General features: G+C 32.5%; 2 long non-coding RNA genes and 1 pseudogene across 2 annotated transcripts; 2 read left to right on the forward strand and 1 right to left on the reverse strand.

The window, feature by feature from the left end:
• LOC107623218 lies at nt 305-772 on the forward strand. Its single transcript, XR_001616381.2, has 2 exons — nt 305-441; nt 553-772. It is a non-coding gene; the product is annotated as an uncharacterized LOC107623218 (long non-coding RNA).
• On the forward strand, nt 8,862-9,454 carry LOC110268633. Its single transcript, XR_002356904.1, has 4 exons — nt 8,862-8,968; nt 9,082-9,131; nt 9,259-9,316; nt 9,399-9,454. It is a non-coding gene; the product is annotated as an uncharacterized LOC110268633 (long non-coding RNA).
• On the reverse strand, nt 9,777-12,374 carry LOC107626619 (annotated as a pseudogene).

The raw sequence follows: 15,011 nt of genomic DNA on the forward strand, positions 1-15,011 counted from the left end.
GCCTGTTCGATATTAAACCATTCTTTTGAGTTTTACCTTTATCCAATTACAATAATTACAACTTTAGGAGAGATACTTACTGACAAACTGTTAGCATCAAAGATATAACTCCGAATAAAGTTTAATTGCAATTACAATTACAATTTTCAATACCCTATGGTTGGAGCATAGAAATCATGTGAACCAACCTTGCAAGAAATATAATGACTGTGACTTCGTCTTGATTAACTTTCTCTCAAACAACCGCATGTCTAAATATGCATAGACCTTGCATGCAAGGCAAGATTAGGGAGTAGGCACGTAATGTTGCTTTCATACAGGGGGGCTTTAATTGGACATCCTGTCGAAAATCTTAGAGTTGTCTTGACAGATGGTGCTGCTCATGCCGTTGATTCTAGTGAACTTGCATTTAAGTTGGCTTCTATCCATGCTTTCAGACAGGTTCTTTACAATTCTGCATCCATATTCATAACATTGCACATATCATCCTGATAATATTGTCCATAGTTTTGTGCTCATAGTACTGACCATATTCTTTGATATTTGTATCAGTGCTATACAGCTTCCAGGCCATTTATATTAGAACCTGTTATGCTTGTTGAGCTGAAAGTACCAACAGAATTCCAAGGAGCTGTTGCTGGTGACATTAACAAGTGGGGTTCTTATTTTATTCTATCCTTGTTTCTCTTTTCAAATGGTTTATTTATGATATTGGTTTATTTATGATATTTTTATCTATGGTATTGGTTTATGATATTGGTTTATTTTATTCTATCTTTGATATTGGTTTATTTATGATATTTTTATCTATGGTATACGATGTCAGATTTTTTTTTTTTATTAAATTTTAATTTAGGTTAAGAGTTTTTAAGTCATCTTAATTAGTGGCTAGAAAAACTGACAATGCTTTTTGAAAAAACTGACAAAACCTATGCTTTGCCTCTACCACTCTTAGACGGTGATTATAATGTGAAAAAGGTTAATGAACTCCTCAATTTTTAGATTTATATACACTAATGAATTATTACTCATAATTATAATATATAATAAAGAAGAACATGATGAGTCCTAATTGATCTTAATTAATTCTAGTATATCCTAATCGATACATAAACACACTTTAATATAATAGTAATCATAGTTATCAGAATCAAATGACCACGTGACCCGATTACTGGATCAACCGGTGGGTCACTGGTTTACCTGGTTGTTCCGGTCATAATTTAAAAAATATAAATTATATAAATAAAATTAAAATTACATACTAAGACTTAAAATGTAAGTCTTTACAAATATAATAATAATCAAATGTTAATTTTTAGACAATTAATGATGCAAAAAAAAGATAATAAATTAGTTTTTAATACAAAATACTTTCTCTATTTAAATAAACAAGAGCAAGCAAAAGATAACATAATTGATAATCAAGTCCAAGTGATCTTAAAATCGAAATTTATATCTTCATAGGACAAATTTGGAGCTTGATTAACATTTTTCTCATTTTGATTTGCATCTATATCTTTCATAAGAAACACTGCATTTTGATGTTATGCAGAACATCAGAATAAGAGAAAAAAGAGTTTGAAGAGAGAGATACAAGAAACTAGTTACATTGTATGATAACTATGACAACTTTCATGGAGCAACAAAAATATAAACTATGATAACTTTCAGGCAGCAACAAAAAAAAAAACAAGAAAATTGAAACAGAAAGAACAGGGGGAACTCATTAACAAATTCAAGATTCATGATAATCAGTAACAAATTTCAGCAACACATTCGGTTTTCCGCAACAAAATTAAAACAGAAAGAACAGGGGAAACTCACCAAATCGGGTTGCACGAAGGAATCTGACGGCGAAGGAGAAGCTGATGGCGAGGGAGAAGCTAACGGCAAGGCTCGAAGCAAGAAGACGACAATGAAGACCAGTCCACCGGGACCTGTTGCCTCTATTACCGGCGACGAAGAGCGCAGGGAAGGGAGAGATCGAGACCAGGTGCGAGACAGAGACCGTGAGAAGCAAGAAGATGACCACCACCACTACCCGAGGGACCAGATGCGGTTCCGTCTGCTTCTGCCGCCAACGAAGCGAACACCGGGGTACGGGACCGCGACGACGACCAAGGTGAGTGGACGAGGTGAGAGACTGAGAGAGGGACGAGGTGAGGCCGTGAGAGACTGAGAGTGACGACTGTCGAGGTGAGGGGAGAGACGAGAAAGGGACTACTGAGTATTGAGTTCCGACTGCCGAGCTAGAGATGGAGAGAGCGCAGAGACTGGCTGGGTTAGGGGGTTTTACTTAGACTCTCAGAGTCAAGAGTCTTAGATTTGGCATTTGGGCATAGGGTTTCATCTAAAGGGAAGGGTTAGGAGGGGGGTTATGAAAGGACGCCGTTTCAAGTAATAGGAAGAAAAATAAAAATAAAAACGACCCGGATCGGGTTAAATTAACCGGACGGATCATCGAATTTCACGAAAACCTGTTTGGTCGAACCGGGTTCGACCGGGTCTGTTGCACAACCAGTTCAACGAGTGGCTTGGCCCGACCAAGTAATCGGGTGACCGAGTTTTCGGTCGAACCGGCCAGGTCAAGCCGGATTTGATAACTATGTCTACAATAGACCACAAATAAAGGTACAAATATCCTACATAATATAATTTGCAACATCCATGCACAGGTTTCCAATATTCATTAAAAGTTTTCAACTATCGTCATTTTGATCTACATTATTACTTAATAGACCAAAAATTGCAACAGGTGGATAGCTTTTTGTCATCTCCCAAAGCAATCACTCGATATTTCCTCACAACATCTTTCATTATTTTTCCTCCATCTTATGTTATATGTCCATTCCGTTTGTAGCATTTAGCAACATGATACATATATAGAGATATCTTTTAGTTATCACAATATGCTTTTAGATGCCCTTTATATCAATGCATATCTCAACTTTGCTTTCTTCCTTCTTTCTTTCTCTTTTTATTTCTTTCTCTCTTTTTGCTTAACTCATTTTCTTCCTTGACATCTTTTGATTGTAAATTATTAATTTTTTTTAATCCAAAATGGGACGAAAGTGATCCCAGAGATTGTGTTTCTTGAACTTCTCAATTTTTTCAATGAATAATAATATTCTGTATGATCTGATATATTTCAATTAACAAATTAACATAGACAATAATAAAAGACAGAAATATAGTTGGTCTAACAAGCAGTCATCAATTGCATAACCATAAAGGAGTCGCATTACGTGAATAAAGGATAAATTGAGAATCGCAAACAATCATATGCAAGACACTTATTAAATTGTATTTAATGAAGATCGATAAGTGAGCCTAAATGGTAAGCAAAACCGAAGCAAACTAAGGTCTTCATTCTTCCATTTGTCTTTAATTAAATTCAAATGACAAGCAAATTAAGTCCCTAAAATGTTAACTAATTCATTCTTTTATAAAGCAGCAAGGTTTAATCATACACAAGCAAATTAAGCCTCTATTTGGGAAGAACACATCACAAATATTAAAAAGCTCTAACTAAATTGAATAAAGTTTAATCACACTGTATTTTCATCTCATAAAGAGGCAACCCAGAACTAACCTAATAAAAAAGATAGATGAACAAAGAAATTTAAAAATTGAACTAATCCATATTCTTAACTAATCAAGTCATCAATATTCAATAATCAATTAATCAAAAATCAAGAGATGCACAGAAAAGGAGAAGAAAAAATACGTCATCAATGTCCATTTCATTAAGCAATTTCTAGTGCCAAGGCTCTATTATTCGAGAAAATGACACAAAACAATCATACAAAATACCATAGTTTAAAAAAAAATAAATTCAATTCACAGAGGAAGAGGAAAAAAATATTTAGATAAAATCAAACAAGAGACACAAATTTAGGTTCCAAATTGAGAAATGACAACAAATAGAAGATAAAGAAGGAGAACACATACCTAATTTTCTGAAGGAAGGAGACGTTCATTACAGTGCTAGCAGCAGAGTTTGCAGGCGGCGGCGGAGGCTGCTAGTGGATAGAATAACAGCGGTGTGCGTAGAGAAAGCAAAAGGTTGGAGAGGGAGTACAGAGTAGAGAGCACAGCAGCAGCGAAGAGAGGAGAAGTGAGCAGATCGGCATCGAGATCAAAGGTTGCAGCCTCAACAACAATAGTAACGGTGTACAATGAAGAGATCAGAGGGATGCTGGAGAAAGAAGTGGCTGCCATTCTGGTCTATGACAGGGTGGAAGACTGAGGGGCTGTAGAAGAAGAATATTGGAAATTTGAAAGTAGTGGGTAATGTTGGGTAAGCAAAGAGAAAATGGGATGTCATAGTCGTTGGGGTATTTTTTGGAGGGTTTGTCACTCATGTATTAATTTGAAATCTTTAGATTTTTTATTTTTGTTAATAGTTTATTAGTTTAACAATATTTCTTTATATTTAAAGATCAAATTAAAATTATGATTAAAAATCAAATATTTCAAATTTAAACAATAAAATTTAAGAGGCTAAATTGGAATAAATTAAAATAGTTTGAATACCTTACGAATAAACTATGTCAAAATATGACAAATTAGAGGATTGGAAATTGAGTGTGACTAACTTACATCCTATATATGTATATATTATAAAAATATGTTATAGGTGGGTATTAAACCAAGGATCTCTCACTTAGTGCAAAACCCTAAAAAATACTCTAAAAAATCCTAAAAAATCCTAGAAAACTCCTAAAAAACCCTAAAAAACCCTAAAGAATCCTGGAAAACCCTAAAAAACCCTAGAAAACTCTAGATAACCTTAGAAAACTTTAGAAAAATCCTAGAAAACCCTAAAAAATACTAGAAAATCCTTGAAAAACCTACAAAACCCTAGAAAATCCTAAAAAACACTAGAAAAACCCTAGAAAACCCTACAAAACCCTAGAAATTCCTAGATAACCCTAGAAAACTTTAGAAAACCCTAGAAAATAATAGAAAAATCTTAGAAAACCTTAGAAAAATCTAGAAAATCCTAGAAAAACTCTAAAAATCCTAAAAAGCATAAAAAAATCCTAAAAAACCCTAAAAATCTTAGAAACTTTTAGAAAACCCTAAAAAAACCTAGAAAACCTTAGAAAACCCTTGAAAACCCTAGAAAAATCTTAGAAAACCCTAAATAACACTAGAAAATCCTTGAAAACCCTAGAAAATCCTAAAAATCATAAAAAAAATCCTAGAAAAAACCATAAAGACCCTAGAAAAAACCATAAAAAACCCTAGAAAACCCTAAAAACCATAGAAAATCCTGAAATATCCTAGAAAAAACTTAGAAAACCCTAGAAAAACCATAAAAACTGTAGATAACCCTAAAAAATCCTAGAAAATCCTAAAAAATTCTAGAAAAACCATAGAAAATCATAGAAAAACTTAGAAGATCATAGAAAACTGTAGAAAAACCATAGAAAATCCTAGAAGATCCTAAAAAATTCTAAAAAACCGTAAAAATCCCTAGAAATCCCTAAATAACACTAGAAAATCTTTGATAATCCTAGAAAACCCTAAAAAAATCTTAGAAAACAATAGAAACCCTAAAAACCCTAGAAAACCTTAGTAAATCTTAAAAAACCCTAAAAAGTCCTAGAAAACCCTAGAAAAACCTAGAAAATCCAAGAAAACAATAGAAAAGCCTTAGAAAACTCTAGAAAAATCTATAAAATCCTAGAAAAACACTGAAAAATCCTAAAAACCATAAAAACACCCTTGAAAGTCCTAAAAACCCTAGAAAATCCTGAAAAACCCTAGAAAAAACCTAAAAACCACTTGAAAACTCTAAAAAAAAAACGTTAGAAGATTCTAAAAAACCTAGATAACCCTAGAAAACCCTAAAAAAACATAAAAAAAAATCCTAGAAAACCCTAGATAACCTAAGAAAAACCTTAAAAAACACTAAATAACCATAGAAAACCTTAGAAAATACAAAAAAACCTAAAAACCCCTAAAAAAACCATAGAAAATCCTAAAAAAAATCCCTAGAAAACCCTAGAAAATACAAAAAAAACCCTAGAAAATCCTAGAAAACCCTAGATAACCCAAGAAAACGCTAGAAAATCCTAAAAATGCTAAACACCCTAGAAAAATCCTAGAAAAACCCAAGAAAACCTAAGAAAAAATCTAGAAAACCCTAAAAAATCTTAAAAAATCCTAGAAAAAGCAAAAAAAATTCTAAAAAACCCTAAAAAAATCCTAGAAAACCCTAAAATTCCTAAATATAGACCTAGATAAAACCTAGAAAATCCTTGAAACTCCTCAAAAACCTAAGAAAATCCTAAAAAACCTAGAAAACACTAGAAAAACTCTAAAAAAAACCCTAAAAACCATGAAAAAAAAAGTCTAGAAAATCCTAAAAACCCTAGAAAACCCTAGAAAAAACCTAGAAAACCCTAGATAACCATAAAAAACCCTAGAAAACCTTAGATAACTCTAGAAAATCCTAGAGAAATCCTAAAAATCCATAGAAAAACCTAGAAAATTCTAAAAAACCCTACATAATATCATTTGCAACATCCATGCACAGGTCTCCAACATTCATTAAAAGTTTTCACATATCGTATTTTAATCTACATTATTACTTAATAGACCAAAAATTAAAGCAGGTGGATAGCTTTTTGTCATCTTTAGAAGCAATCACTCAATATTTCCTCACAACATCCTTCATTATTTTCCTTCCATCTTTTGTTATATGTCCATTCCCTTTGTAGCATTTAGCAACATGATACATATATAGAGATATCTTTTAATTTAGTCATCACAATGTGTTTTTAGATTCCCTTTATATAAATGAATATCTCAACTTTTCTTTCTTCCTTCTTTCTTTAACTTCTCAACTTTTTTCAATGGATAATAATATTATGTGTAATCTAATATATTTCAATTAACAAATTAACATAGACAATAATAAAAGACAGGAATATAGTTGGTCTAACAAGCAGTCATCAATTGCATAGCTATAAAAGAGTTTCATTACGTGAATAAAAGATAAATTGAGAATTGAAAACAATCATATGCAAGACACTTATTACATTGTATTTAATGAAGATGGATTAGTGAACCAAAATGGTAAGCAAAATCGAAGCAAACTAAGGCATTCATTCTTCCATTTGTCTTTAATTAAATTCAAATCACAAGAAAATTAAGGCCCCAGAAAGTTAGCTAGTTCATTCTTTTATAAAGCAGCAAGGTTTAATCATACACAAGCAAATTAAGCCTCTATTTGGAAAGAAAACATCACACATATTAAAAAGCTCTCACTAAATTGAATAAAGTTTAATCACACTATATTTTTATCTCATATAGAGGCAACTCGGAACTATCCTAACAAAAAAGATAGATAAACAAAGAAATTTAAAAATTGAACTAATCCATATTCTTAACTCATCAAGTCATCAATATTCAATAATCAATTAATCAAAAATCAAGAGATGCACAGAAAAGTAGAAGAAAAAATACGTCATCAATGTCCATTTCATTAAGCAAATTCTAGTGCCAAAGCTCTATCATTCGAGAAAATGACACAAGACAATCATACACAATACCATAGTTTAAAAATAAATAAATTCAATTCACAGAGGAAGAGGAAAAAAATATTTAGATAAAATCAAACAAGAGACACAAATTTAGGTTCCAAATTGAGAAATGAAAACAAATAGAAGATAAAGAAGGAGAACGCATACCTAATTTTCTGAAGTAAGGAGACATTTGTTGCAGTGCTGGCAGCAGAGTTTGCAGGCGGCGGCGGAGGCTGCTAGTGGATAGAATAGCGGCGGTATGCGTAGAGAAAGCAAAAAGTTGGAGAGGGAATACAGAGTAGAGAGCACAGCAACAGCGAAGAGATGAGAAGTGAGCAGATCGGCATCGAGCTCAAAGGTTGCAGCCTCAACAGCAATAGTAACGGTGTACAATAAAGAGATCAGAGGGATGCTAGAGAAAGAAGTGGCTGCCGTTCTGGTCTATGACAGGGTGGGAGACTGAAGGGCTGTGGAAGAAGAATATTGGAGATTTGAAAGTAGTAGGTATTGTTGGGTAAGCAAAGAGAAAATGGGATGTCATAGTCGTTGGGGTATTTTTTGGGGGGTTTGTCACTCATGTATTAATTTGAAATCTTTAGATTTTTCATTTTTGTTAATAGTTTATTAGTTTAACAATATTTCTTTATATTTAAAGATAAAATTAAAATTATGATTAAAAATAAAATATTTCAAATTTAAACAATAAAATTTAAGAGGCTAAATTGGAATAAATTAAAATAGTTTGAATACCTTACGAATAAACTATGTCAAAATATGACAAATTAGAGGATTGGAAATTGAGTGTGACTAACTTACATCCTATATATGTATATGTTATAAAAATATGTTATAGGTGGGTATTAAACCAAGGATCTCTCACTTAGAGCAAAACCCTAAAAAATACCCTAGAAAATCCTAAAAAATCCTAGAAAACTCCTAGAAAACCCTACAAAACCCTAAAAAATCTTGGAAAACCCTAGAAAACTTTAAAAAACCCTAAAAAATCCTAGATAACCCTAAAAAACTTTAAGAAAATCCTAGAAAACCCTAGAAAAACCTAAGTACCTAACAAACCCTAGAAAACCCTAGAAAATCCAAGAAAAACCCTAAAAAAATCCTAGAAAACCCTAGATAATCCTAGAAAACCCTAGAAAATCCTAAAAATCCTAAAAAATATTAGAAAAATCCAAGAAAACCCTACAAAACCCTAGAAAACCTTAGATAACCCTAGAAAACTTTAGAAAAACACTTGAAAACCCTAGAAAATAATAGAAAAATCCTAGAAAACCTTAAAAAAATCTAGAAAATCCTGGAAAAAAAAATCCCTCTAGTCGATGAAAAATGATAGGAAGGAAGAGAAGTAAATATCTTGCTGGCACTGGACTCTGTTTTCGAAGGAGGGGAGCTTCTAAAGCGTACAAGAAAAGGTATCCTTAAAATATTTATAGCAATTGAAGTAAATTAAAACAAATGGCAAATGCACATAGAAGTTTATATTTATAACACAAAGTATCCCTTTCTTTCTGAATGTCAAATGCAGGAGATCTTCACTAGAAGCAAGTATCTTTCAATATGAATTCAAATTTACAGGTAATTGCTAGAAGACACTCAAAAATCCATCAACAAATAATAGGCATAGGAGATAATCATAACCACTGATTTTGTTGATATCTCTAATTAAACAGTTACATGGAATGTTCTAACAAAATTACAACAGGTTATAGCAAAAATGAAGAGCAAGCACATGGCAGGAACATTCACCAAAAAGAAGAAATGTAAGCTCAAAGTTTCATTCATAACTATTCTTTCCCACAATCTGAAAACCAATGCTTTAAGGTATGGCCTATAAAATCGCAGGTATAGTCACCGGAGTCTGCAGTGATGTCCAAGCTTGGCCGGGAAGAGAGAAGGAAGACTAAATAGAAAAGAGGGCATATTTCGGAATTAAAACTGCAGAAAGGATAATAGAGTTTGAATGTGAGAGTAAAAGAGACAAATAGTTCTGGCTTGATGGGATTCAGTATATGTTGAATTGCCATGCCAAAGCGGTATAAATATAAACAGAAAATAAGAAAAAAATAAAATGGATGATATGGGGTTGCTTTTTCTACTTCTCTTTTACTTTTGCTTTGTGAGATGCTTATAAAGATGTACATTTGATAGAATAACTGTAAGATTTCGCCAAGGACATTGATAGAGTACAATGATTTCAATGAAGAGGCATAGGATCTAGAACCGTTACATTGTCACTCTAATTCTTTCATGAAATCAGCATTATCAACAAAAGCCTACATAATTAATACACAAGTCAAACTTTAAAATACAATAAGATGGTATCATTCTATGCCAAAGTCTCGGGTATAAATGAAAGGAGAACTCAGATGATAGGTATAGAGAAAAAGCAGTAGTGGTAAATAGTATTTTGAGTTACGTTAGGTGTACATATCTTGCATCGCAAGTCATCCGACTCACCCCGTTCAACCGTGGATAGTGTGAGTCGGCATGGTGTTTAAAATAAAATATATTTGCCTAGTATTTCTCACGTTATTTCACATATGATTCATTCCTCTCTAATTACATATCATACACAAACCACCCATGAATTCATCAACATAGTTGACCTGGTTGAAGTCTTAGAAGAAGCACATAATAAATCCCATACAATCAAATAGATGGAAAGGTTATGCATACCAATTTCCAACCATCAGGGTCCAAGCAAACTGCTATCTTGGTGTTGATACCTGGCAGCGGCCCAGGTTCATGGATAATCTTGCCTCCACACAGTTTGATTGCTTCTGCACTCTTATACACATCATTTGTGCCTATTGCAATCTGTGCAAACACATAAATGAGTTACATTCTAATAGTAAGATATAGAAAATAGACACGGAGAACAACACAAAAATCAATAAAACCACTTTCGAAAATGGAAAATAAATAGTATCTACCTATCCATAGCCATTTCCTTTGTCATAATTAGTGATTCCGTAGATATATGTAAGTTCTAGAACAGTATTCTTATCTTCATGACCATACCCCATTGTGGCAACTGTATTCTGTAAACCAATCAGAATCAATGACAATTGATAGCTAAAAATCAATAAAATCATGTTTTTTGTTTTTACTTTTTTCTTCGCAAAAGCTAATAAGCAAAGGTTACTGAAAATGAAAACAGAAACCAAACAAGCCAACTTGCACATGATATTAATAATTTCCACCTGCATAAGTTTACCTTGTGCTCAGGATTGTCTTTCCTATGCAGAAGTTTCATGCCAATAGCCTTTTGAAATCCATAAAAACAAGGAAAAATATTAATACATGAAAGAAAGATGGAATTCACTTCATGAAAGAACCTTTCACATTTTCATCCTAACAGGAGTAGAAAACACTCACTTTCTGATAGAAGATTATGGCACGGTCAAGATCGCCTACACGAAGTGACACTTAGCATAGGGGTTCGGAAGTAAGTCCTCTTTCCAAGAGCTCAAATTCATAACCATCAGGATCTTGGATGCAAGAAGTTACTGTGCTGCCACCTTTGACAGGCCCTGGTTCCTTGATAACCTTTCCACCTTTTGCTTTTATCAGATCAACTGCCTTGGCAGCCTAGAAATTGGAGTAAGGACAATAATCATCATAATTTAAGTCAGAAATTTGACAGAGACATGCATCATACATGAAAATTGAGCATTAATAAAAGGAAATATACCAAAAACCACTTTTAAAAAGACCATTTAGTTTTTAACTTCCTGTGAGAATTTCATAGTTTGAAGATAACAACACACATTGATTAATTGGCTGGTGATGTTAGATAAGCTAGTAACTAATGTTCATGAAAAATATAAATTGGTTCTTAATGCACCAATGTGTTCAATTGGAGACCTATTTGAGTTTTAAGTTGTTGTTGCATAATTCTACAATATCAACAATCATGCTTTGTTTTCTAATTGTTCTATAATAGGAGCTTACATCTTCAACTACAACACCCAAATGACCAAACTCATTTCCAATGTCATACTTGTCCACTCCATAATCTGCAATGATCAAGAAATACAAACAAGAAACAAGAGAAGCACAAACTATTTTATGCTAAACAAAAGTTTGTATCTTGCACATCTAAACTCACTGTAGGTAAGCTCAACTGTAAAATTGGAATCTTCAGGGCCATATCCAAGAAAAGGATTTGTGTATCTTTCTTCAGGTATATCACGTTTTCTCAACAGCTTCATGCCAAGGCACTTAGTGTAAAACCTAAATATATATACACATTCCGAAAATGTAATCAAGATTCAAGAATATAGTATAATAATTGCATTAATTTAGGGCGATTGAAGCATCATAGGTAGCATACTTTATAGTCTTATCCAAGTCCCCAACACAGTACACAACATGTAAGAATCTTCTATTGTCATTTTTGACCCATTCAAACAAGTTTTGCTCTGGTTGAATTAGATTCTCTGCTGTATTAGCCTTTGCTACTCTAAACAATTCTGAACCTTTTACACCAAATAACAGAGATTGGGACTGTGGAATAGCTGAACAAATTGCCATAAAAATTCTGTTAATATAAACAGAGTGATAATATAATTAATTAACTCTAAGTATCAAATGGATAATAATAAAGCTGATGTGAATGGAGGTTAATTACCAAAAGGACCAGAAAGAAGGTGAAAGAGAGCTAGTCTTCTAGAAGGGTTAGGGTTGTAAGAGGAAATGCATATAGTGATAGAAGGGAAACTGAAAGAACAAGTTGTTGATAACATTATGGATGAGGTCATGGCCATTGCCATTGCCATTTGGCAATGCTGCAAATTGCTAATGATGCTGGTTGCCTTGTTCTCTTCTTCTCAACTACTTAAACCAAACAGCTTTATCCACCATGCATCATGCATGGACAGTAATTATTATTAACGGGCTTTTATTAGATTGGGCTTTAGCCCATTGTAACTACAGCGTTTCGTAGAGTTTGGGCTTTTATTTACATCATTGAGTCTGCTCGTTTTAATTTTCTTTCATTAATTCATTCGGCAAAACTTTTGTATAAAAATTCAGTCTTAAATTTCCAAATTGCGCATATTTATTATTTACCATCGTGATTTTGTTAGTATACAATACGTGTTGAATCTCAAGAAGGAAGAAAAACATATTGACAAATTGAACCACTAGTTTTGTTAGTATTCGATGATTATTTTAACTTTTAGAAAAAAAAAGGGTATCGTTGGCATGAATTTTGAGTTGTAAAATGCATGCTCCTACAATCTATATACAAAACAAAACCACATGGTAAAATACAATGATGTGGTTCTTTTTAGAATAACAAAAGAAGTTTATGCAAGAATTGGCCTAGTTTATTACCATTGCAACTTGGGGGTAGATGGGGGAAGAAGGTTGAAGATACAGACTAAAAACAAGGATTGAAGATGTATAATTTTTAAGGTAAAGTATATTTTTTTGTTCTTGAAATTTGTTAAAAATTTTAAAAATATTCTTAAGTTTTAATTTGTTTCAATTTTATCTTTAATTTTTTCGATTTGCATCAATTTTATCCTTATTCTCAAATTTTCTGATCAAACTATGGTCAACACTATTTTTTTTCAATTTTACCCTTCAAAATCTATTTACTTTCATCATTTCAAAAATATTATTTTCTCTCTCTTCCAAATACCCCATCACCAAACCCCTTACCACTACCGCCACTATTATCATCATATCTTCCCCTTAATCTTATTTCTAAACAGAATAAAGAAAAGAAATCGAAAAATCTCAATAAACTGATTCAAAAAAATAAAAATGGTAGAAGATTATAACCTTTATAATCAAGAACAACAACAACAACAACAACCCACCAAGTTGCTCCAATTCAGAGACTCACTTCAACCCGAGTTAATGCAGTTCTTTGTACTTTGCAGCTCAAAAACTCTCGTGAGAAAATTAAAGACAAGCTTAACAATTTGAATGGACAAAGAATCGCACAACAACGAAGTGGGGACCGAACCTAAAAAGTTATTTGTTGAAAGGGACAGAACCTAAAGTCTCGGCATCGTCCCTATTTGTTGAAGGGAATAACCCTCCGATGGAATTCTTCTCGGCGTTGACGTGAACGTGGTTGATGGTGACCGGAATCCAAGGGTTTTCTAGGGTTATCTAGGGTTTTCTAGGGTTTTCCTAAGGTTATCTAGGGTTTGCTAGGTTTTTTCTAGGGTTTTCTAGGGTTTTTTAGGATTTTTTGGGTTTCTAGGATTTTTTTTTATAGTTTTTAGGATTTTTAGGGTTTTTCTAGGGTTTTATAGATTTTTCTAGGGTTTTCTAGGATTTTTCTATTATTTTCTAGCATTTTTTAGTGTTTTTCTAGGATTTTCTAGGGTTTTTCTAAAGTTTTCTAGGATTATCTAGGGTTTTCTAGGGTTTTTATGGTTTTCTAGGATTTTTCAGGATTTTTTAGAAATTTCTAGGATTTTTAGGGTTTTCTAGGGTTTTCTAGGGTTATCTAAGATTTTCTAGGGTTTTTTTAGAGTTTTCTAGGATTTTCTAGGTTTTTCTTGGGTTATCTAGGATTTTCTAGAGGTTTTAGGGTTTTCTAGGATTTTTAGGATTTTCTATAGTTTTTTAGGGTATATTAGGGTTTTCTAGAGTTTTTTAGGGTTTTCTAGGATTTTCAAGGATTTTCTAGGGTTTTCTAGGGTTATCTAGGGTTTTCTAGGATTTTCTAAGATTTTTTAAGGATTTTCTAAGGTTTTTCCAGGGTTTTTTAAGATTTTTTAGGTTTTTTCTAAGATTTTCTAAGATTATCTAGGATTTTCTAGGTTTTTTAGGATTTTCTAGGAGTTTTTCTAGGGTTTTTTAGGATTTTCTTGGGTTTTCTAAGGTTTTCTAAGATTTTTTAGTGTTTTCTAGGATTTTCTAAGATTTTTTAGGCTTTTTTAGGATTATCTATGGTTTTTCTACGGATTTTTAGGTTTTTCTAAGATTTTCTAGGGTTTTCTAGGGTTTTTTAGGATTCTCTAGGATTTTCTTGGTTTTTCTTGGATTTTCTAGGGTTATCTAGGGTTTTCTAGAGTTTTTCTAGGCTTTTCTAGGTTTATCAAAGATTTTCTAGGGTTTTCTAGGATTTTTTTAAGGTTTTATAAGATTTTCCTAGAGTTTTCTAGGATTTTCTAGGGTTATTTAGGGTTTTCTAGAGTTTTCTAAAATTTTCTAGGGCTTTCTAGGTTTTTTCTAGGGATTTCAAGGTTTTTCTAGGGTTTTCTAGGATTTTTAAGATTTTCTAGGATTTTCTAGTTTTTTCTAGGATTTTTCTAATCTTTTTCAAGATTTTTTTAGGGTTTTCTTGGGTTTTTCTAGGTTTTTTTTAGGGTTTTCTAGGACTTTTAGGGTTTATTCGGATTTCTTAAGATTTTTCTAAGATTTTTAGTGTTTTCTAGGATTTTTAGGATTTTCTAGGTTATCTAAGGTTTTCTAGGGTTATTTAGG

This window comes from Arachis ipaensis, chromosome B02, assembly GCF_000816755.2.
Source record: "Arachis ipaensis cultivar K30076 chromosome B02, Araip1.1, whole genome shotgun sequence".
Lineage (NCBI taxonomy): Eukaryota > Viridiplantae > Streptophyta > Magnoliopsida > Fabales > Fabaceae > Arachis > Arachis ipaensis.